General features: G+C 61.3%; 2 protein-coding genes and 1 long non-coding RNA gene across 9 annotated transcripts in view; 1 reads left to right on the top strand and 2 right to left on the bottom strand.

The window, feature by feature from the left end:
• The window catches only part of GSE1 (Gse1 coiled-coil protein), a 392,831-nt gene that overhangs the window by 36,686 nt on the left and 332,936 nt on the right, over positions 1-23,209 (bottom strand). The window lies entirely within an intron of this gene.
• The window catches only part of IRF8 (interferon regulatory factor 8), a 558,308-nt gene that overhangs the window by 250,997 nt on the left and 284,102 nt on the right, over positions 1-23,209 (bottom strand). The window lies entirely within an intron of this gene.
• On the top strand, positions 12,895-17,763 carry LOC129632382 (uncharacterized). 3 transcript variants are annotated; one of them, XR_008704485.1, is made up of 6 exons: positions 12,895-12,949; positions 14,162-14,224; positions 14,571-14,728; positions 15,599-15,740; positions 15,925-16,096; positions 17,242-17,763. It is a non-coding gene; the product is annotated as an uncharacterized LOC129632382 (long non-coding RNA). The 3 variants fall into 3 exon arrangements; XR_008704484.1 differs by having other exon boundaries at positions 12,923-12,949; positions 14,162-14,239; XR_008704483.1 differs by lacking the exon at positions 12,895-12,949 and having other exon boundaries at positions 14,020-14,239.

Raw genomic sequence — 23,209 nt, 5'->3', positions numbered from 1 at the left:
ATCCTCTACTCCCCAAGTACCAACACTGTCCCTGACGTGTTCCACCCAGGCACAGGGTGTCAGAGGTAAGATACTAAGTTCTTAAGGTGGTCCTGTGGTCCAGACTCTAACAGTGTTTCCTCACCCGGAGGAAATACCATCTTCAAAGCCCCATGTACCATGCCCAGACGCCCGAAAATGCTCCACTGGGTGGCGAGGGGGGACAAAAACACTATCCTGCAGCCAAAATGCATTTCAAAGCGGGTCCACCGGGTAAAAGTTTGCAAAAACAGTCACAAGCCACCAGCCATGAGCTCCCCAGTCCCAACCGTGTCCTAAGCCAGGTCAAGCCGGCCACAGCCATCCTCCACCAACTTCCTGAGCCAACTGCTGAGGCCTAAGTAATCCTTCACTTTCTCAAAAAAAAACAAACAAAAACTCCCCCACGGCTCCAACCGGGAACGTGTAAGGTCCCAGTGCCTGAGGCAGGATGCTGGGGCCAGAACTGGCTCTCACGGGTACCACCTCCTAGGAGTCAAGGATCACAGGGCAAGAAGTGGTCCAGTCTACCCAAAACCTGCCAGGGGTGCAGCAACAGGCGAGGCTGGTCACAGGCTTTTTTTCCTCCCCTAGTGGGGAGAATGGACATCCTTAGAAACCAAGGGCTGAGGGGCGTGGAGGGAACCACTCACCAGAGTCAGGTAAACAAAGGTCTGGGTTGTGCTGGCGGGCAGAAAGGCGAGTCCCTGCCACGCTTTCTGGAGCAATCTGGCCAATGTCTTTTAAAGATGTCTCAAGCCCTCACACCCAGACCTTTCCCCTCTCAAAATCTATCCAACACTCAATCCTGAGGTGTCAACACACCCATGGGGGGCTCACTGCATGTGCCAGGGACACTGCTGGAGACTGCAGTGGTCAAATCCAAGGTCTGCTGAGCGCCCTGGCTGGGGCAGCCCAGCCCTGACACCCCACCGCACATGGTACGAGAAGGCAGGCAGGCAGGCAGGCAACGCGGACCTGCCAGCTTCAGCTAGGAAGCCAGCTGTTTGGTTAAAATGCACTCCCTGGCCCGGGTGACAGGCTCCCAGGACTGGCATGCCTCCTAAGGGAGCCCTCCGGAGTCTCAGAGTCTCACAAGACCTGTTTTTAGGTGAAATGCAGGCTGCAGAAAGCTACGTCAACGTGTTGGCAAAGGAGAGACCTGGCCGTCAAGCTGATGTAAAACCTACAATCTCAGCCCACAGGTCCGCTCCCCTTGGTGAGTCCAAGCAGGGCTGACCAGAAATCCTTCACACAAGGCCATCTGAACGCAACCCCGGGGGCCGACTCTGAGCCTCAGTGTTCTCATGCTGCTAAATGGGGGCAGCCCACCCTCCCCTACTCGCAAGGAGGCGGTGGACAGGGCCCCAGTGCCTCTGGGGTGCTCAAAGTCCCTCCAGCATCCCCACCTGCAGACCTTGAGCTCCACCTGCATCCACCTCTGATGTCTAGTCTAGCCCAGCCTCACCTGTAAGTCAACAGAGAGAGAGACCACACACCCTATGTAAAAGTTACAAAAACACAAAGATAAATGAATGCCAGGAATTCAGCAGGACGAATCCACTCACACCCTTTGGTTTTCCCGTTTCACACGGCTTACCAGCTGTCTGATGGCGGGCAGGAAGGCAGGCCCCATGGGACCCCCCTGTATCTCCCGGCTAACAGTCAGTGGGGGTAATCCCTACCCTGCAAGTCAGACCCTCCGGGGAAGATGAACAGCGGAGCAAGAAGCGACCCCATGTGACCCACGTCACACGAAGGCAGCCGGCCTGCCAGCCCCCTCAACCAGGCAGGGTGGCAGGACAGGCGGAGCCCTGGGCTCGGGCTCAGTTCAGGGGGAGAGGAGACTGCGGTTAGCACAAAGGAGGACCCCGCCCGCCCCGACCCGGCAGGCCCGGCCCTCCTCAGTTTGACACATGGATCTTCCTTCGGGAGGGCTTAACCTGACCGAAAGCCTGCTGATCGATTCCTTTTATTGCTGCCTGTGGCCACAGAAGCATCTGAGCTCGGGGAAGGGCGGGGCTGGGGCGGGGAGGGCATATCTCACCTCCCTCCTGCTGACCTGGGGTGCAATCCCACCGCCACAGGGCCGGCAACAAGCAGGCAAGCTGCTGCTGGGGAGGGGGCCAGTGTGTGAGCCTGGGATCAAGACCAGGGTGGGTGGGGGGGTGCGACCCCAGAAGCCCCAGTGGGGAGGGTCTGCAGGGGCTGGTGTGGTGTGAGCATGGGATGAAGACCCTGGGGTGGGTGCGGCCCCGGTGGGGAGCGTCCGTCCCCAGTGGGGAGGGTCCGCGGGGCTGGTGTGGACCTTGAGCCTGGAGGTCTCGGTTGGAGAAGCAGCCACCGCCGCCACCGCCCACACCAAACATGGCAGGACCAGAGGCCAGGGGCACAGAGCCTTCTGGGTTTCAGAAGTTACAAGTCCCGGGAATCCTAGAGCCAGAGACAGGGATGACCGCGTGCTTCTGACAAACCCGTACACAGGGGCCCTTGGTGCCAGGCGCTGCTCTGAGCTCTTTATAAGAAAGCACTTAACTCCCAACAGCCCGAGAACAAGAGGGCCGTGGCTGTTCCTACCGTAGAGGCCCACAGGAAAGCGCGCATGGTCGTACAGGCTGAGCCAGGGGTGATGGAACACCCTGGTCAGGGACTGACCAGCCACTTGACACAGACACTTGGGGGCTGACCCCAGGCCCCTGAGGTTTGCAGCCCGCGCCCTGCACAGACCCACGGGGGCAGGCAGGTGGCACGCATAACATCTGAGCCCTCACCTCTGACAAGGCCTCTGCAGGCCCATCCTACAGATAGGGAGCAGCTGGGGGCCGTGACGGTGCTGGGGAGGCCGGCGGCTCATCTGCCCATGGGACGCCCCCACCCTGGTCTGGCAGCCCCAAAGCCTCGCCAACGTGCAACTCCTCACACGCATCAAGGCCTCCAGCTGGAGGAACCGGTTCCAGAATTGGAGGCTTGGCTGGAGCTCCAGACACAGGAGCCACCGTCCAAACAGCTCAGCACCTGAAGGTCCCTTCAGGAGAAAGGCCTGCCGCTCGCCTGGGGCAGGCAGGAGGAGCAACGTCAGGATTTGACCCCGGGTTCGTACAAAGCCCAGGACCGCCATGACCCAGGGATGGGGCTGAGAGCATGGCCGGGAGAGGGTACCCAGCCCCAGGCCATTCTAGGGCAAACACCGCGGACTCTGGCTTCCCACGAGGGATCCCAGTTCTCCTTCAGAAGCATCAGGCCCCCACCTCCCCCAGAAAGAAGAATTCCTTCCCCACTGTGCCCCACCCCCCAGCAGAAGGCCCTTCTAGCTCAGCTGCGGGTTCATAAAATACAGATGTCTGGGCCCCACGCCTAGAGACGTGGGTATTAACCTGTCACAGGTCTGGCCCCGGGTTTTAAAGCTCCCCGGGTGAGTCTAAAGTGCAGCCAAGAATGAGCACCTGGTCTGGGGGCTTCCTGTTCCCCTAACACCTTCTTCCTCAGTTAAAAGTCACATCCCAGAGACACCCCCTCCAAGGTCCCACTGGGATCCCCCAAAGCCTCAGGTTCAGCCAGATGCCCTCTTTTCCACGGACCCTCGGAACTGCGGTCCCCTCCCCCACCAGCAGCCCACTGGCCTCCGTCCCAGTGCCTCTCCTGCCCAGGCTGCTCTCATTTGCCTTAGCTCTGCAGGGGTCACCCCCTCCCCCAAGCCAGCTCAAAGCCTCGGGAAGGGAGGGGCACAGGAAGCTGGTCTCAGGGACCGGGACTTGGAGCTGATCGCCCTGATCCGGGAATGGCAGGCAGAGGAGCAGCCCAGCAAAGATGGGGGGGAGGGGGGGCGGGGGGCGGGGCGGCGCGTGATCGCCCACGGTTCCACCCTGCTGGGGGCAGGGGCGCAAGTCAAGAGGACGGTGGGGAGAAGACGCTGCCGAGGCGAGATTAAAAGGCCCCCGGTGCGCGCCCTGGCAGGCGTGCAAAGGACCACTCTGGATGCGGTGTTATCGGTGTGCACACTTCCCAGCGGCGGGCAAGGGCTGAGTTCAGAGGAGGCGCTCAATAAATTCTCATTGACAGGAACACTCCCCAGCGCCACCTCCCGCCTGTGGCCTCAGCCGGGGAGGGAGGCCAGCCCGGGGAAGTGGAGCCAGTGGCTCGGCAGCCCACACCACTCTGGGCGAGAGAGGAGAGAAATTAAAGCGCGTGGCCAAGCTGAAATGTCACCTGGGACACGGATCCCTGCAGGTTAGAAAAACAGCTCCACCGGCACACCGAGGGGAGGGGGCGGGCCGCAGCTGGCAGCCCTGTGGTTTGGAGGCGGCCGTGTTGCCATAACAGAGGTAATGAACGTGCTACCACCAAGCCCAGCCCGCCTGGACTTCGAGTAACCCAGGCTGGGAATTCCAAGCCTTCCGACAGGGCCAGGAAAAACCTGCCTTGCTGGCTGACTCCACAAGCCCCTACGAGTTCCTGGGGCGAGAGGAGAGAGCTGGCAGCCAGGGTTGCTCACCTGCGCTCTCCTGGGAAAGCAGAAGCCGAGGGCAGCCCCCCCCTCCCGCCTTCAGGAAAGGGGCTTCGAGCCCAGGGGTCCTTCCTCTGTCGGAGCAGGGGAACGCCAGCTGCCAAAGGGTCAAGGGCCACGAGGGACTGAGCCGGCTGGGGAGGTGCTCAGCCTGGAGGTGCAGGACCCGAACCTGCCACAGAGCGGCGCTGTGCAGACTCTGCTTCGGCTCCTCAGGCCAGAAACCAGAGGTGCTGAACCCACAGGCGGGCGGCTTCTTCTGCTCAGAAACCCCAAGGCTCTCTGGGCTCTGCCGGCCCTAACCTTCCCCCAGAGACAGGGAAGTTAATGAAGGCCAAAGGTCTGCCTGCGCCTGCGGGCATGGCTGAATAAAGGCCATCGGCGCTTCCAAAGAGGTCTGCTGCTTGCTGCGGGCTCCTGCAGGCCCCCACCTCCTTATTCCCAGCCTCGGGTGGACAGGAGCCATGACCCAGGGAACTCTCAGCAAACTCAGACGGAGGGCTCAGTAAACCCTGCTCAACCCTGACAAGGCAGGATTTGGGAAGCTGTCCCTAGCAGGTCAGGGCCTGCGCCGTCAGGGGCAGCCTGCTGCCGGGGGCCCGCAGATCGCGGCGGGCCTCCCAGCCTCCCTTCCCAAGGCCGGGGCTGACCTCGGTCACCCGCTCACCAGCTCCAGATTTCCACCACCCCCGAGGTTCACGGAAAAGGAAAATCAAGAGTGCCAAAGGCCTGGCTGGCTCCTGCGGCCCCCTTCCCTCCTCTCTGCATGCAGTGAGACAAAGTAACCGAGGCCAGCCGGGCACCCTCTTTCACGGCAGCGGGGCAGGACTGCCCTGATAAGGGCCCGCTGGAAGTATCCCTGTAGCTGTTATCACAAAGCCAGGCCTGCCGAGCCCGGGGCAGGCGGGGCAGCGACTCCCTGCCCTGCCGGATGACACACGGCGGCCCAGCGGAGCCCGCGCCCCAGCCCCTCACCTGTGGCGTGGCCCGGCTGAGTCAGGCGGCAGGTTCTGCCATACCCGCGGGTGGAGGCGCCCATAAACACAGGCTGAGCAACGCTGACGTGCCCCGAGCAGAAGTAACACCCAGGGAGGCCCAGAGGCAGGCAGCCTGTTCACCTGGGGTTCCCCCCGACCCAACTTTCTACTATGCGGGGGAAGGGGGCACAATCCCAGGCGGGGAGAAGGTCCAGCAGGCCTACCTTCCGGAGACCCAAGTGCCCCACCGGAGACCTTCTGCCCTCCCATCCCATTCCGTCCCACCCCCACCCCCCGGCCTGGAAATCGGCTTAGGCAGGGAGGTTCCCACCCAGGATCCGCGGGGCCCTTTGTTCCAGCCTTTCACAAAAGAAGCCCTTTTTTGTTTCATCTGGTGGTCCCGCTTTTTGTTTCCAAACCACAGCCTGTGTGGGCCCCAGATAAGGCACTGCAGGGGTTAACAAGGATTTAATGTATTTTAGACGCACTTCCCAGACAAAGGCTAGTTTACAAAACAAGAGCCAAATCGACTCAACTCGGCCAGTATCCACCAACCAGCCGGCGGGCAGGTGCTTCCCCCGCCGCGCACACAGCCCTCCAAACTTAAGAGCCGTCGCTCCGGCAAGGGGACCCCGGTCCATCACGTGGGGGGTGTCGCGGCAACACTTCACCCAATCCGAACGACCCCTTCCCCCCACGACCCCGCGCCTCCATCTCCCCTGCGCACTTCTCAGGGGTCCCATTAATCCCCCACCCCAAACTCGGGAGGGGGAGTGGGAAGGGGGGAGGCGGGAGGACGAGCCCGACTCCCGCTCCGCCTCCACGGAGGGAATTTAATTAGCCTGCTGGAGAGGCGGGCGGGCGGCCGACGAGGTGTCTCTGCTGCTGCAATATAATTGAATCGGCTCCACTCGGTCGGGCCACTCGCCGCCCATCAGCGCGACCGCCGGGCTGGGGGCGGGGAGGCGCATCCAGGCGGAGCAGGAAAGGCCGAGGTGGGGGGGGGGGGAAGGGCAGCGCGGGTGGGGGGCGACGGATGCAATCACCTCCCACCTCGGAGGCCGGGGCAGCCATCTTCAGCGGGGGGAGGGGCAGGAGACCGGCTCCTACGGGGCGGGGGGAAGCAGAGAGGCGGGGGAGAAGCCGTGGAGCCCGGGGCGCGCCCTTGGGAAGCAGGGCGTGGGGGTCGGAGACCTGGAGGCTGCAGTCCCGCCCTCCCGGCGGTCTCCCTAGCTCCGAGGGAAGGGGGAGGGGAGCGAGACAAAAAAACCCAACCTCGCGGTCCCAGCGGGCGATGCCCCCCGCCCACCGCAGCCGCCGCCAGCACCTGCCGCGGGGGCGCAGCGCCGCCCCCCCCATCGCTCCCTCCCCCGCCGCCGCAAAGTTTTCACTCCGGCTCTGGAGCGTAGACAGCTCACCGAGAGCCCCCCAGCTCCCTTGCTCCCCACCCGCCGCACGCTCGTAAAGCACCACTCGCCTAACGCAGCCACCGAGCCCGAGCCCCGGGGCGGCCCGAACCCCCGCCTGGAGGCCGGACTCCCAGGCTGCGACCCGCCGCGGGGAGCGGGGCCTTGGGTCGCTGGCCTGCCCGCCCGGCTCTTATCGGCGCACACATTCCGGGGGAAGTTGCCCCGGAGCCGTTGGCGGCCGCCCCAGCGAAACCCACGAACTTGGAGGGGAGGGGGGCGCGCGCGGAGACCGCCGCCCGCCAGGCTAGACGCGCTCACCTTTCATGCCAGGGCCCCGCCGCTCCGCCTCGGCTGACACATGCTGGAGCCACCGTCGCCCAGTGTTTGTCTAAACTGCTTATCTCACCCGGGGCTGCTCGGCGGCGGCGGCGGCTCTGGCCCGCTGGGGAGGTGGAGCTTCCGGGGCCCCGGCCAAGAAACACCTGCTGCTGTCGCCGCCGCCGAGGACACACCCAAGCGCAACACCGCCCACTCTCGGGCCACTGGCTCGCTCCCGGCTCCCTGACCTCAGCCAGCGGGAGGTGTCGGGTTTCAGCCGCAAACACACGCGCTCGCGCGCGCGCACCTACCGGCGCCCGGGTACACCCGCGCGGGCACACGCCCCTCCCCAGACAGGCCGGCCAGGTGAGCCGAGGACACCAGCAGGTAGGGGAAGTGCCACCACAGGTTCCCGGGGACCCCGGGCTTCACTGCTCAGGGGTCCCACCTACACTGGTGTCCGAGACTAGCCACTGGATTCCAAAAGCTGGGAGCGGCCACTCTCAACACGCCCACCAGGCGAGCAGCGCCCCTGCACGTCTCCCGACCGCTTTCCGAGCGCCGAGAACAGCGTGTGCCACAAAGCAGACCCCCCGAGGAGTGAGCGGACAAACTCACGTGTGCTGGAGGCCTCCTGGAGGAAAACTTTTTCGGAGCTGATGTCTGTGTTGGGGGGTGGGGGCGGGAGGGGGCAGGCAAAGTAGGCTGTGTGCCTCTCTCCTCCCCAGCCCCTCTTAACTCGCCCAATTTGAAAGAGTTGAATGTTAAGGACTCGGGCCTACGCACCTTCTTCCCCACAAATTCCAAGAGCTCCGCTTTCTCGTTCTAAGTAACTTTGGGGAAGGCCACAGTGCGGGGGGCGGCGGGGTAGTTCTTTTAAAGAACTCACGTCCCAGCGGCTGGAGAGTCCACGCAGGCGCCGCTCCGCCAGGGGGGTCATTAAGTAGCTGGGGTTGCGGTCAGAGGCGAGGCCGCCCGCCTCCAGAAACTGGCACGACCCACTGGGCCTCCGGCCCTACAACAGCGCCTCCCCATTCCTGGCACCCCACCACCACCGCCGCCGCCACCACCACCTCACCCAGGCACTTGACGGACTGGAATGACTCAGGGAGCGTCCTGAAATTCCTGGGCACCCACAGGCGGCACGGCGAGAGCGGAGGGCCCTGGCCTCCCCGCCCCCACCGGCGGCGGGCGCAGAGGACCAGCCCGGCACCCCCCACCCGCCCCCAGCCCCGCGTCTCCGGGAAGCGCCGGGTCAATGGCGGCCCGCCTCGCCCGACGCCCCCTGGCCCTGGCGCGCCCCGCGCTCTGACCCCGCGCGTCCCAAGCTCCCAGTGTTGCTCGGATGCACCGGGGTCTCTGCCTGTACATCCTCTTTTTGAAAACCCTCTCCATCTACAGCCTTCCTACTTTGCAGCCCCGGAGGCAAACCAGTACCCACCCCTCAGCACCCCGCCGCAGCGCCGCGCTGCGGGTTTCAACTTTCGGCCGCCGGTGCCAGCCCGCGCTTCTGCCAGCCCCAAACCTGCCCCAGGACATGCCCGCGCCGCGCTTGGCAGGCGCGCACGCAGCCGTCCCCGCGGGCCTAGCCTCCCCCGCCTCTCCTCCTCCCTCTCCCGCCCTCCCTTCCCTCCCCGCGCCAGTCCGGATTGCGACGGGAGGGAGCGCTGGGCGCCTGCCACCCCCCATCCATCTGTTCCCGATGACGCTGGCGGGCCTGGAGCAGTCGGAGCCCGCGCCAGCGGAGAGCAGGACTCGCCTGGGTGCCCGCCCGCCCGGGGGGCGAGGGGCAGGGCGCGGACGGACGCCCCCGAGCCACCCACTCCCCTGCTCCGCCTTCCGCCGAGCGCACGCGGGTCGGCCCCTCGCCTTGCACAAGGCTCCTGGCCGACCACAAACGAAAAGGGAAACGGACCTGCGAGGCCGAGCCGGGGGCCGTTACTGGCTCCTACCTGTGGGGGCCGGCCGGCCGGCCCTGGCACCTCGTGGGAGGGGCGCTTCCCCTTCACCCCCCACCGCCTGGCTTCGGGCCGCGCCTCCCTCGTGCGGGCCTAGGCCTCCGCCGGACGCTTTCGTTTATGCACCACACGGTGTCTCCGCGGCGCGGCCTCCTGGAACTCACACTCAGCAGGGGACAGCAGACTCACCGCGGCCAGGGCGCGGAGGACGCGGTGCCTCCATCGCCGCCGGGAGTCTCTGGGAGGAGGAGGGGGGAGGGAGGAGTCAGGAGAATTCAACCAAGGGCCTAGGGCCTGAAAAACCAAATTAAAAAACCTCTGGGGGCGGGTCCCACATTTTCCCACCTGGACTACAGGCTGGGGCGGGGGGAGTAACTTACGCATGAAAACTCGCACCTGGATCGGACTCTCCTCCCAGCCCCGTCCCCAGGTCTGGACGCTGGGGCCCACCCTCCAACTCTCTCACCAGGACAGGGTGGGCCAGCTGATTTCCCTTCATCCTGGGGAGACCCTGATGTTGGTGGTAGCGAGGGGGAGGTCAAGTTCTTCCACATGTCTGAGGACCACCGTGGCAAAACACAGAATTTTGTGGGGTGGCCACGTGGGTTCATCCTTTGGCTACTTTATTCAGAGTTGGTAGATTCCCCCGCCCCCTCCCAGACATCTGGTTCCGCTGCATGGCGGGACGGGGAGCCTGATCCCGGTTCCCAGATGAGGAAGTCGAGGCCGCAGTTGCTCAAGGTCACGTGCACACACTGGTGCAATGGGAGCTGTGCTGGGAGCTGCTCACACCTGCAACCAGTCTCCCTTTCCCGGTACAGCCCGTCGAGGCCTCGGGGAGCTGCAGGGACCCCCCGCGGCCGCACGGGGGCAGCGGCGAGCTGGCTTGTCCGCCCCCGGCCAGAAAAATGCTGGCGGCCACCAGGCGGGCTGGCACGGTGGCGATGGGTGACACTGGCTGTCGGTGCGCCCGGCCCCGGGAAATCAGTAATCCGGAGCATGGCCTCCGGGTTGAAGGGTGAGAATTGCTCTCCCGCAGCCCGTGCGCTCCGCGCTAACGAGGTTGGTGGCTTGACTCCTCCACTTCCCGCCACTCAGGCTGGGGCTGGCAGCCCTCCATTTCTTCAGGGGCGTTTCTTCCCCTCCCGGAGGGGCCGGTTCCCACCCCGTAGCCGGTCCAGAGCCCTCCCTGGGCTCAGCCCTCCTCTCCTTCTTCCCCAGATGCTTGGGAATCGGACAGAAAAAGAAGGTTGGAGTAAAAGGGCAACTTTTACCGAAGGCCAGGGTCAGTCCCATGGCAGAGGCGGGGGGCAAATGGGGACCCTTCCCATAGTGGGGACACCCGCCCCAATGACCCAACTCACCAGGATCCTGTTTTCCCTGGTGCTAGGGGCAAGAGGATGCTGGTGAGTGCCCGCTCACACCCCCGACTGGGGTCAAATTAACTGGAGCAGGAAGCAGAGATCAGGAGGCCTTCTCCTGGCTGAGCACCTCCTCAGGAGGGTCCTTCAAAATCCAGCCCACCTCCAGCAGCTCATGCGCTCAGTCATCCTGTCCGACTCTCTGCGACCCGGTGGACTGGAGCCAGCCAGGCTCCTCTCTGTCCATGGGATTCTCCAGGCAAGAATACTAGAGTGGGTTGCCATGCTGTCCCTCCAGGGGATCTTGCTGACCCAGGGATTGAACCCGGGTCTCCCACATCACCCGTGGATGAGCCACCAGGGAAGCCCCACGAGCAGCCTGGAACTCGGGAAACCTATACGATGAAGCCCTCAGTGAAGTAAAGGCCCGTCCTTAAACTGACCCTCAGAGATACTGACGAGGGATCTGCAGGAAAGAAAGTGATGCCACTGACCAACATGGTGGGCATTCAGTCACTCAGCAAACACACTGGCCTTCCCAAATACAGAACTGAAAACACCAGGCCCGAGGTGAGAGGCGCTGACAGGGAGGGCACCTCAAGGTACCCAGGAGCTGGAAAGACAGGAGGGCGGGTGGGCAACTTACCCATTACCAGGACCGCCAGCCAGGCCCCCACCGGCCAGGTGAGGTTCCCTGGAGTGCAGGTGTCCCGGCCCGGGTCCAGCCCGGGCTGTGCTGGGCCCTTGATGCCGGGGGTAGGGATGGGGAGCCTGCATAGGTCCAGCTGTTTATCACCCTGCCTTCTCTGGGATCAGCAGGACTCAGTGCACTGTCCACCCTAAACTGCTGTTCCAGCACCCGAGGGCTGCATTTTCCATCACCCCGGCCACCCCATTCAGCACCTGATCGACAAACAAGCGTCAGGGACCTGGCCGTCAGTGCGGGGGGGAAGGGAGGTCCACTTCTGCCATTTACCAAACACCTAACATGTTCCAGAGCTGCTCAACTCCTGTCATTTAATCCCCTTGCGCCCTGCGAGGCGGCCTCCTGACCTCCATCACAAAGCCCGGTGAGGAGACCAGAGAAGGTTAATTAACTTGCCTAGGGCACACACATTCGCTCCAAGCCAGATCCAGACCCTGGCTGTTCTCCTGTACTCGGCAGCATTTCTCTGTAGCTACCGCTGCGGATACCTCGGGGCGAGGCAGGGTTGCAGCACACCAGCCAGCTGTCCTGGGGTCTGAAAACCACTCTCCCTTCCAGGAGGGTTGGGGGACCCATGGCCCAGAGCCCTGGGATCTGCAAGTCCCTCTGCATGACGGGTCCACCCACCCCAAGGCTACCAGTGGAGAGGGTGCCACTAGGGGCCTCAGGGATGACGGACAGGGGGTCTGCCCTGCCACCCCCTCCATCACCCCCTCATCCCATCTTGGCAGGAGGCCCTGCCGCCCAGCCTCCATCACTCACACTCCGAAGTCCCCTTTCTCTCTCCAGCCAGCTATCACTGGCCCAGAAATTCTCTCCATTCTTCAAAGCCCAGCTTAAACCTTATCTCTTCCAAGGAGGCTTTTCCCATCCCCGCCTCTGGAATTCATCTCTCCAGGCACCACATCCCACTCTAGATACAGATCGCACAGGGCTGCAGTCTCGGATACTGGGGGAAAGATGGGGAGGAGTGTGTGAAGTACTGATTGCTAGGCCACACCATGGAGCTCCTGGGGTCAGGGAAAGGAAGGAGGATCTTTAGCAAGAGCTGGGGGCAAATGCGGGGGTGGGGTGTCCGGACCTCTCCTGTTGACAGCTGGAGCCCCAGCCTCCCCTCCCACCCCCACCCCCCGCACTGACAGCGGGTGCCCAGAGGGGAAGGGACTGTCATGGGGTAGCTGTGATCCAGCCCCGACCTCTGCACGTTTGCATCTCACGCAGACCCGCAGAAGGGATAAAGGGAGGGAAAACCAGGGCAACCCTCTCCGGACGCCCTCCCCAACCACTGCCCACCTAGGGAGGAGCCAGGCTCTCCTGGGGACCCGTGGACAAGTCCAGGCCTGGCCTGGGATGCCCCCGCCGCCCCGCCATTCCAGTCGGCTGTCCGGTAGCCAAGGTCACCTCCGGGGAGCAGAAGGGGCGAGGGCCCCGAGTGACCCGGGGGAACGCGGTGGCAGAGGTCGGGCTCTTAACCCTGGGCTGCTCCAACACTTCCTGCCCTTTCAGCGCCGGCCGCGGGCTGCACCCGCGCACAGCTGCGCTCCTTTACAATCAGTTAACAGCTGTTTTGCATAGATTTTCAATTCTAATTGCCTCGCTTTGTGAGACTCCGAAGCCCCGGTGAATGGGGAAGCCTCCGCACGGCTAGAAAGCAGGCGGGGAGGGGGGACACTCCAGAGGGACTCAAAGGACGCCAGTGTGCGCGGGCCGGCTGCTTTTATTTTTATGTTTTAATAGAAGAATACCCACTGACGGCCCCCGCCCCCCCACCTCCTGCCGCTCCTCCCGGAGCCCAGAATCTGAAGGGTGCTCCCCAGCTGGGGGAGGGACGCCCTCCTCCACCCCCTGCCTCTGACCTGGGGCTCCTCAACCCACCCCAGACACAGGACCCAGGGTGGGGGGGCAGCTTCCAGCTCCACAGTGGCCGCAGGAGCCAGCGCTCCCTCCCCCCAAAGCCCCCCAGGCTCTCCAGTACCCAGATATGGGAAGCTAATTGGACAATAAAGTTGAGCAGCGAGGAAACGCGCTCTCTGGAGACAGCTGGCATCTATAAAAGAGAAATATTTGCATTTAAAACCTTTAAACTTTATATGGCAGGCCAGGCCAAGCCCAGGGGGAGGGTAGATGGAAGGGAGGTGCTTGGACCCTGGGGGGCAGAGGCTGGGGGTTGTTGGGGAGAGGCAGCACAGGCTGCTGGGGGTCCATGAAGGCCCTGAGGCTGGCAGTTTTGAATTTCTCTGCCACCGGTGGCAACCCCCACCCCCCAGTTCCTGCAAGTCACTAGCCACGGACAACAGAGGCCTGGGTGGCCTCGCCACGGGTCAAGTACAACCCCTCAGTTCCCAACCCATCCGGGAGCCCAGGCCTTCCGTGGGCGTCCCGAGGCCTTTCCAGGCCAAGCACACGGGGCTGGGGTCCACGCCTTTGTGCGGGGCTTGGCTGGGGTGCCGCCCTTCCCCCAGCCACCGGGGCAGAGCCCCAGGCCACTCTCCTCAAGCTGTCCCTTCCCCGGCTGCTGGCAGAGTCCCAGTGGGGAAGTGGCCCCCCAGGCACGGCTTCCGGCGAGAAGGCGGTTTGCAGGAAGGCCCGCCACTGCCCCAGGCCGCGTGTGCACCCCCAAATGGGCAGCTGTGGGAGCACCCTGAGCACCCCTGTGCTCGGAGCCCCTGAGCAGCGCCACCCCACTGCCCGGATGCAGAAGTCGGGGCTCAGAGAGACGAGGCTCGCGGGGGCTGGCAGGGCCCCACCGCCTCCACGCTGCTGTCTGGGGCGGCGGTGCAGGGGGAGGTTTCATTTCCTCGCAGGGCTACTTCCCATTTTTCATATTTGAGAGAAACCTGGCCACATGTTCCTACTGTCAACATTTAGAGCTAGGAGAGGCTGTGCTCCTGACTGGTCTTATTTTAGCAGGCTTTTAAATGAAATCGCCACGCACCGGGCTCCTCCACTCGGCGTCCCGTCTGTCTACCTGCGGTGAGGGGGCGGCCGGTATGGACACCCAGGCTTTTCAGGGCAGGAGCAGAAACTTCCAGGGACTCGGGGAGTGGGTGTGTGTGTGGGGTCAGGGGCGGCGGGGCAAAGAATGTGGCCCAAGTCAACAGCACACGTGTAATTTTCAACAATGTCAGTTTAGCAAAAACCACACCAAAGACATCCCCTTTGCCCAGGAACACTGTGTCCTCACCACCTCTGTTCCCGTCAGGACATCTCCAGTCCCAGCACAGCTCAGCGCCGGGGCCACCACATCCTGGCCTGGCGTCCAAGCCCCCGAACACCCCGGAGACTGGCCCCTCGGCCTCACCGTGCTCTCTCTCTCCAGCCTCCCAACCCCACAGCCTCGGCCGACCTTTCCACCATCCCTTCCTAAGCACGACTTCCTGGTCATCTGGGGGGCGAACCTCATTACATTCCAGCATCATCAAGGAGCAAACGTCACAATGTGACTCCCGAGAGGGCCCCTGGCCCTGTGGGAGGGAGGTGAGTGTGGCGGGGAGGGGGCTGTCAGAGGACAGACACCCGGGCTCCGTCCGCGGGACCCCCACCTGGCCGGGCGCGTTGCCACCTGGCACTGTGCACGGGTGTTGCCAGCTGGTGACAGGAAAGCCACACATCCCCTCCCCGGCTTTACACTGAGGGTGAGACGAGTAATAAGCTAGAAGGAGCCTCACGTGGCGCCTGGAACACAGCTGGAGCTCCGCAGGATGACTTACGTTTCGTGGGGGGGGGACAGGAGGGCGGCAAATAAACATGCTTTACGGGGAAGCAGGCGCGCGGGCACTGGGGCCTGCAACCAGGCAGCACCAGGCTGGACCGCTCTCTGGAGTGGCCTGGAAGGCACGTCCCTCCCCTTCCCCCCACGCAGGGAGGGGCCTTCGGGAATCCCGGACCCTCAGAGAATCAGGCCGGCCCGTCTCTGCGCACAGACAGCCCTGTGCTGGCTTCAGGGTCAGTGCTCCTGGCTGGTCACCTGCAGGGTCTGTGCAGCCAGGCGGAAGGGAGGACAGTCAGAGAGAAGGGGGCGACCCGGCGGGCCACCCAAGCTTCTTTAGCTTTTTTTTTTTTTTTAATATTGACAATACCCAGTCCTGGCTTCCTCCTCAGAGAGGTGTCTTAAAATTTACGCGCCCAACCCAACAGTCCTCCCATGGGCTACTGACCAGCCATAGAAAGGAGTGAAGTTCTGACATTCACTCTGACCTGGATGAACACAGTCAGGAAACGTATGTCCACACAAAACCTTAGACGTGACTGTTTGTGGCAGCAAATCCCTAATGGCCAGAAAATGGCAACAACCTGAATGTCCACTGATGGACCAGGGATTTAAAAGCCTGTGGTCTGTTCACACAGCGGAGTATTATACAGCCGTGAAAAGGAAGCAAGCACCAGCCGCGTGACAGCACGAATGACCCTCGCAAACCGTATGCTGAGTGAAAGCAGCCAGACACAGGGGCCCATCGGCGTGATTCCGTCCAGAGCAGAGTCCAGACACGTCAGTCCACGGGGACGGAGCAGCTGAGTGGCTGCCGAGGCGGGGTCAGGGGAGAGGAGAGTGGGTACTGATGGGCACAGGGCTTCCTCCCGGGGTGAAAGGGATGTCTGGTGTCAAGACAGACGTGGTGGTCTCAAAACTTTGCAGATGGACTAAATGCTGATGAATTGTTCTCTTTTAATAGGTTGATTTCACATGGTGTGATTTTTATCTCCATTTTTTAAAAGAAGTTCCGATCTGAAGCCCCTCCTCCAACTGATGCTGGGGGCCCACAGCTTCCAGAAAACCCTCGACGTGGACACCCCTGAGGACGAGCACCCCCTGGAAACCCTCTTCGCACTGTTCGTGACTCTTAGGTATGATGAGGGAAACCCATCAGGTCCCAGCGTTTCCTGTCTCCAGGGAGGTTTTCCACGCATGGGCCCCACCCTCGCGCGCACACACACACACACCCAGGACACAGCGCTGTCTCTGCAGGCAGGACTGCTGGGCCCTCGAGGTGGAGGGTTCAGCCACGTTTTCTGTCCTCATCAACAGTTCTCTGGCCTCAGGGAGGGTAGGCCCGGCCCCCATGAGCAGCTGGAGGTCACGACACAGACAGGCACATACCTGTCCCCGGCCACCTGGCTACTGGGCTGGAGAGCAGCCAGCAGTGACCTGGGCAGGCTAGCGGACAGGGAGGGGGCGATGGCAGGCGCATCGAAGGTCACAGGTGACAGGGGAACCTGCGGTCCCAGAACCCTGACCTCAGCCTGAGGTCAGCTTGGCTGCCTGGGGCAAGGCCAGAAGGCCCAGGCGGACACAGACATCTGGGTGGTTCCCGCATCAGTTTCTCAGGAACTACTCTCCTCTGTAAAGATTAACCAGCTGTCCTCTGCAAGCAAGGGGCTTTCCTCTCTTCCTGCTCTGTCAGCTTAGAGGACAGGGTCCCTGGACGCCCAGCCAGGTGGCCACGCGGATGGGCCATGGGCCCAGGCGAGCCCTGGGGTACTGAGTCACCCCAAGGTCCTGGGCCCATCTGGGAGGGACAAGGCTCAGGCCGAAACCACAGGACCCTGCTGAGTGCCGGGAGAAGGCCGTGTTCTAGAACCCAGGCTGCCAAGCTGTGGGGTCATTGCTGATATCAACTTGAAGTAGTCCTCAGAAACTTATTTGGGGGTGGGGTCCTCATCCCCAATTTTCCTTGTTCGTTTAAAAGCCTTCAAATTTCTTTCATGCAAAACCGCTCTGGAAAACCAACGTCTGTATAGGCCTGTGGATTTGCACACACGTATGCGGTGGGCTCCCACCCCCCTTCCTTGGGCCTCTTCCTCCCCACCTCACCCCCTCACACCATGGGCCCTGCTCTGCGGATGGCAGCCAGGGTTCTGGGAGTGAACATTTGTTGAGTACCTACTATGCGCCAGGCTTGCTTCTTGCCACAGGAGACTAAGGCCTGGGTTTGAGCCCAGTCCTCTTCGCCCCTCCTCTGCTACCCACCTCCCCCTGCCTCCTTTTTCAGGATGGCGGTGCTCCTGACAAATTTCTGGATTCGTTATCTACTGCCTGTCGAAGCCGCAAACCATCACCGGGACAATCAAATCCCAGATGCTTTTATCACTCGCCAACTGCACAAGTTCGATGTGGGCAGAGGACTGGCCCTCACCCGGCCTTTGCCCCCATGGCCAGCCCTGGGACCCCAGGGACGAGCGGTTAAGGCCAGGCCCCCGTCTCTCTGCCGGCTCACAGAGGCAGAGAGAGGAGCCACTTGCTCAACTCTTGTTGCATGTACGTTTTTATAACCTGGTCTCACAAATGGAAATAACCAAGGCAAAAGGACCTCGTTCAAAGGAGTGCCGTTTCACCACGGGAAGTTCTGGTGGTGGTGGCTGCTGGTAAGGTCCCCGGGCATCTGCAGGCCCCGCGTGGAAGGTCAAGGAGGGGACGAGCTACCCGGGGTGTCCCTCTCACTTTCCACCTGTTTGCTCTAAGAAGGGCCTTTGTTTTCCCTCCCGTGGGCTCCTCAGCCTCAGCTGTGAAGCCCCCACCCTGAAACACCTCCTCCCCGCTCTGACCCCCCCCCACCCCCATGAAGGCTGCTCCGCCCACCCAGCTGCCTGGCCCCCCACTCTCTGCAGCCCTGGCTTGGCCCAGTCCCACCGTGACATCGCCTGCGAGGGCGCCCAGAGCCTCCAGGTCCACTGTCTCCTCCTGGCAGGGCTGCCCACCTCCCATGCCCCTGCCCCCACCTCCCTGGGCTCCTCTCCCCTCCTAAGTCACCACATCTGCCCCTCAAGACCTCACTTCCCATCTCTCCAGTCTTGCCCTGCAAATGCGGGTGCCGGCCAGCTAAGGTCTACCCTCCTCTCACACACAGGCCTTCCTAGAAGTGTCTAGACAGGTCCCCAACACATTTTCCTGCTACCCTTCAACCTCCCCTCGAAGGCAGGGTAGTTTAGATTAAGAGCCCTCTCCCTTCCTCACCTTCCCCAGGCTCTACCTGTGCTGGGGGACCCCTCCCCGGCCCCTCATAAAGCTCCTTTGTTTGCCACCTACCTCTTGGCTCAGCCCCTGGCTTAAATTCCACCTCCTCCAGGTAGCCTTCCGGGATGTGTCTCTAACCTCCATTAGGGGAAGCTGATGTTCCCACTCCCATGGGGGGTTACTTTTGAATTCCTTATGTTGCGCCCCAGGCTTACCAAGTCGATGGTAGAGAGGAAACAGCTGTCCTTATTTCTGGACCTTCACAAGCCCTTAAATAGCTGTTTGTGAATTCATCTAAATGAATGTGAGAAGCCCCTTCCAGGACACAAGCCCTCATCAGCAACAAATGCTGTGTGCATCCCTCTTGCCCCCAAAATAAACTCATCTAAAAACAGGACGCAGGAACCTCCTGGAATATACATCTGTCCTCTGGTTCTAGAAAGCTGAGTGCCTTTCTAGAGCAGACAAGGGTGGGTTTTCCCCGTCAGCCCTTGTGGGATCCTACAATCTGCGAAGACAGGCCAGTCCCTCCCCCTAAGAGTGGTTGGAGTCTTCTGCAGAGAGGCACCAGGGGAATAGACGCTGGGGTTTTCTGCTGTTGCGGAAGGCTCCCAGGTGACCTGAGAAGAGGCAGGCAGGGAGGCCCCCACCAGCACCTTCCCACCTGCACGCTCACCAAGCCCTGCTCCCACCGCAGAACCGGCTCCTCTCCCAGGGATGACAGGGACTCCGGAGAGAGCTCTGGCCCTCCCCATCGCCGTTGAGTGGGGAGGACAGCTCCCAGCCCCTCCCCTTGGCCCACATATAGGGCTCCTGGCGGCTCCCTACCCTGCCCCCGCCCCCCCCAACCTCAAGCACCCAGCTCCGCGTGCAGACCTGCCTGGCTAGCAATTTGAGCCCGGAGTTAGCACAGCCCAGCTCAGGACTTCTATTCCTGGCTCAGCCGGCAAATTGCTTCATGACCTTGGGAAAGTCCCCACGCTCCCTGACCCCCTCTGTGTGCGCCGAGGCGGCGCGTGAGAAGCGGGCCCGCTGGACGCCGCGGTGTCTCGAGGTGACCCCGTGTCTCTCCAGCTGGCTGGTGGAGGAGCCGTGGGAGGGCTGCTTACGCAACACTTGGAAGCCCTCTGCGCGCGGGGAGCTGCACACGGTTGCGGCCTCGGATGCTCCAAGGGGCACCTGCCCTCGTGGGCCAGGCCTCCGTCTCAGCGGGGAGGGTGGCCACGCTTCCCTCGGGGCCAGGGCGACAGGCCCATCTGGCTTACAGGTGATGCTCCCAGGGGGTGCAGGGCTGGCCGGGCTCTTAGGAGGAGGGGCCAGCCTAAGTGGTCCTCCCAGCGCCTCCAGCTGCCTCCGCCTACTCCTGGCAATTGCACAGCCGCAAAGTCGGCCAGAGAGGTGAAATGCAAGAGGGTGGGTCACAGCTGGTCAGACCTGGACGGGAAGACAATTCTACAGACCAACCCCGCTGCCCTATTAACCCATGATCTCCAAACTTCACTTTCACAATGATCGAGCCTGTGTCACTCCCCCACTGTCCATCGCCTGCATGCTAATTTGGAAGTGGGGGGAGCCCAGGAATCTCCATTTTCAACAGGTGGCCCCTCCCTCTTCCCTCAGGGGTGCCCCTGGGCTCCCCTTTTGAGAACCACCCCATTACCCTGGCTTACTCTGGCATCTGATTTGTGGCGTGATCCTCTTTTAAAAAATTAATTTTAATTTATCTCTTCCCTGCCTCTCTCTCCCCCAAAAGGATTCGAAGCAGCATTACCAACCTCTGATATGGAGACGTGTTTATTATTTTTACAGTTTCTGCAGGAAGCTCCCCAGAACCCGAAAGGGAATTATATTCATAGAGAATTGGGTCCCCAGCGTAAGTCAACATTATTCATTTAACAACTTCTATTGGCGCATGGAGATGTGAGCGGGGCCTCACCCAGAGACGTCTCCTGTGGTTGCCAGAAGATTTAATTCACAACATCCAGGAAAAATAATTAGGAGGAGTCAGAGGAAGCAGGGCGTGGGGAGGGGCCCACGGGCAACCGTGGTTTCGGGGCCACCCACTGCCAGTTACCCCAAGTATCCCCCTGGCTTTGATCGGAAGCCGCAGGGCCCACTCTGGGCATGTCTCGTGGGGTACCCACAGGCACACGAGGTGGGCTGGCACTGCAGAGCCCATCTGGACAGAACTTTTGGGAGAAGGGAGCTCCTTTCAAGCTCACGTGGACCAGCCATGCCACCCCTCCCCAGCGCTCAGCTACTGGGGGAGCACCCCGCATGGGGGCTGGTCAGGAGCCTCTCCTCTGCCAGGCTGCCCAGGGCTGGGGGCGGGGGGGCACACTCCCCTGGCCTGAGGCCGGGCTCGCCAAGAAGGCTGAGCGAGCAGCCCCAGGTGAGGGGAAGCAGGATTAGGTGTCCCTGCTCAGCTCTTAGCAGCGCTGCTGCTTTCTTAAGCATGCTGTGAATTATACTGCAGTTCCTGAAAGATCAAAGTGGGCTTCTAACCTGTGTGGTTTGGAGGTGGGACACAGAAGGCCAGACCCCACTGGGGGCAGGGGTGCCCCTGTGAAAGCCGATGCCTTCTGGGGGGTGGCGGCACAGGCTCACCCCCACTCCAAGGGTGGCCCTGGCCGGCAGCCTAATGGTCGGGGCAATGGTTTACATAGGAGAGGGGACAAGAGGCAGGGCGGGGGCAGTTGGGAGTGACCGGCCCAGACCTGGTGCAGCCCACAGGACCCGGAAGGCAGGACCCTGCTACAAAGAACATTCCGGATCACTGGGCCCAGAGAGGTGAGATGTGAAGAAACAGGACATGGGGCACAGGCCAGGAGGAGGAGGACCAAGAGAGAAAGCAAAGCCTCTCTCCTGGCACACCACTTTGCCCCGAAACTGTCTAGAGTCAGGTCTGAGGAACCACCGCCATCTCTATGTTTTATGTTATGAACAACTGTGGTATCTTCAGGCCTGGAGAACACTACACATCTGTTTTGCCCCATGTCTCCCCTTCCTGTCTATCATTCCGAAAGACAGAAGGACACGCCCTCTTCCAAAGGTCCCCAAGTCTGATCTCTATAGCCCAGAGAGGTTAAGTGATTGAATCCATGTCACACAGCACCACAGACAAGATGAAATTCCAATCTGATTTCCTGTGCAGCCCTCAGGACAGGGCTGTGCAGCGTCTCAATAGTTCTCCCCTATTGAGAGAACCCAGGAAAATCTAACCCAAGACTGGTAATGGCTGAGGATGGCCCATCTTTTGGTTATTTAACTCTGCCCTAATCACCGCTCACAACAGCACCACAGTAGAACCATCCGTGACGGGGGAAGTGCTCTGCATCTGAGCTGTCCCACAGAGTTGTCCCCATCTACATGTGGCCACCGAGCACTTGAAACATGCCCAGTACAACCGAAGTACTAAATCTTTAATTTTGCTTACTTTTAATTAACCTAAAATTTATTAATAAAAATGAAGTTTAAATAGCCACCCGTGACCAGTGGCTACCATACTGGAAAACACAGAAAGTGAAAGTCACTCAGTTGTGTCTCTTTACAACCCCATGGACTATACAGTCCATGGAATCCTCTAGGCCAGAATACTGGAGTGGGTAGCCTTTCCCTTTTCCAGGGGATCTTCCCGACCCAGGGATCGAACCCAGGTCTCCCACATTGCAGGCGTATTCTTTACCAGCTGAGCCACCACGGAAGCCCAAAAATACTGGAGTGGGTAGCCTAGCCCTTCTCCAGGGGATCTCCCCAACCCAGGAATCAAACCAGGGTCTCCTGCTTTGCAGGCGGACTCTTTACCAACTAAGCTATCAGGGAAGCACAGATGTAGGCTATAAAAACAATCACATTTTTAAAGCCAAAAGTTGAGGTATTTGGTCTGAGAGGTGCACGTGGGCTCATGGACAAAATTCAGCAGAGTATGTGATTTGGGGAGAATCCAGAGCTCACAGCTAAGGTGAGTTCAGACCCCAGCTGCACCCCCCTGCCCCCAGGGGGAGGTCTCTTGGAAAGCTGTGGTGTAGAAACATTACAAGGGCCTGAAAATACTCCTCCCTGGGGAATTGTTCTGAGGCCTCATTTCTTGAGTTAGTGACAGGGGTCTGCAGCGAACGTTCACCAGGCGGGGGGACCATCACAGTGGTGTCAGAAGAGCAGAGGCACCCTTCCTGGGAGGTGTGGTGTGGCAGCGGTGAGGAGGAAGAGGCCTGCCTTTGGCCTCTGGATCAAGGATAGGCATCATAAATGGATGGGTGAATGGATGGATGGATGGTGGATGGATAATGGGTGGTGGATGGATGGATGGATGGTGGATGGATGGATGGAAGGAAGAAAGGAAAAAGAGTGGGAGAAGGTAGAAAATGGATAATGGATGGGTGGACAGATAGATGGAAAAACACAGAAAATGTCTGTTTTCCAAAGTCCCAGCCACATGGATCATATCCAGAATTTTCCCAACAGACCTCAGTGGGTTTTCAGGAAGATACAAGTATTTTCTGGTCAATAAGATCAAGATGCCACTAAGCCAGCAATCTACCCCAGGGGTCCTCAGCCGGAGGGGGCTCCTCCCTCCCGTTAGGTCTCCATCTAGAAAGGGGCCTGGTATTCTCAGGCTGCCTTTTGTCAGGTTGAAAAGGAGAAGCCGCGCTCCCACTGAGATAGAAGGCTTCCTGGGTTTCTGTAGATGTGAACTCCTGAAGACTAGACTCACGAAGCCTACAGAACAGCCTGCGAGGCCAGGGAAAGGCCTCCGGGGATAGTGCTGCCTGGCGTGGGGCCGCAGGGGCCTGAGCAGAAACACAGACGCCCTGCAGGCAGGGATGTCCAGGTCTGAGGGGCTCCCGCCTCTCCTCTCCTTCCCGTATCACCTGGGCTTCCTTTCCAAAGACCTGTCTTCCCTGGATGCTGCCCACCGCACTGGGTGCCTCTTCCATCAGGGCTGCCCCTCAATCGGCGGTCGTAATCGGCAGTCACAGACCCCAGCATCCACAGATCCTGAGCCT

The sequence above is a fragment of the Bubalus kerabau genome, chromosome 17, assembly GCF_029407905.1.
Source record: "Bubalus kerabau isolate K-KA32 ecotype Philippines breed swamp buffalo chromosome 17, PCC_UOA_SB_1v2, whole genome shotgun sequence".
In the NCBI taxonomy this organism is placed as follows: Eukaryota; Metazoa; Chordata; class Mammalia; order Artiodactyla; family Bovidae; genus Bubalus; species Bubalus kerabau.
The sequence above is the reverse complement of the archived record's forward strand: the minus strand, read 5'-3'. Positions and strand labels throughout refer to the sequence as shown.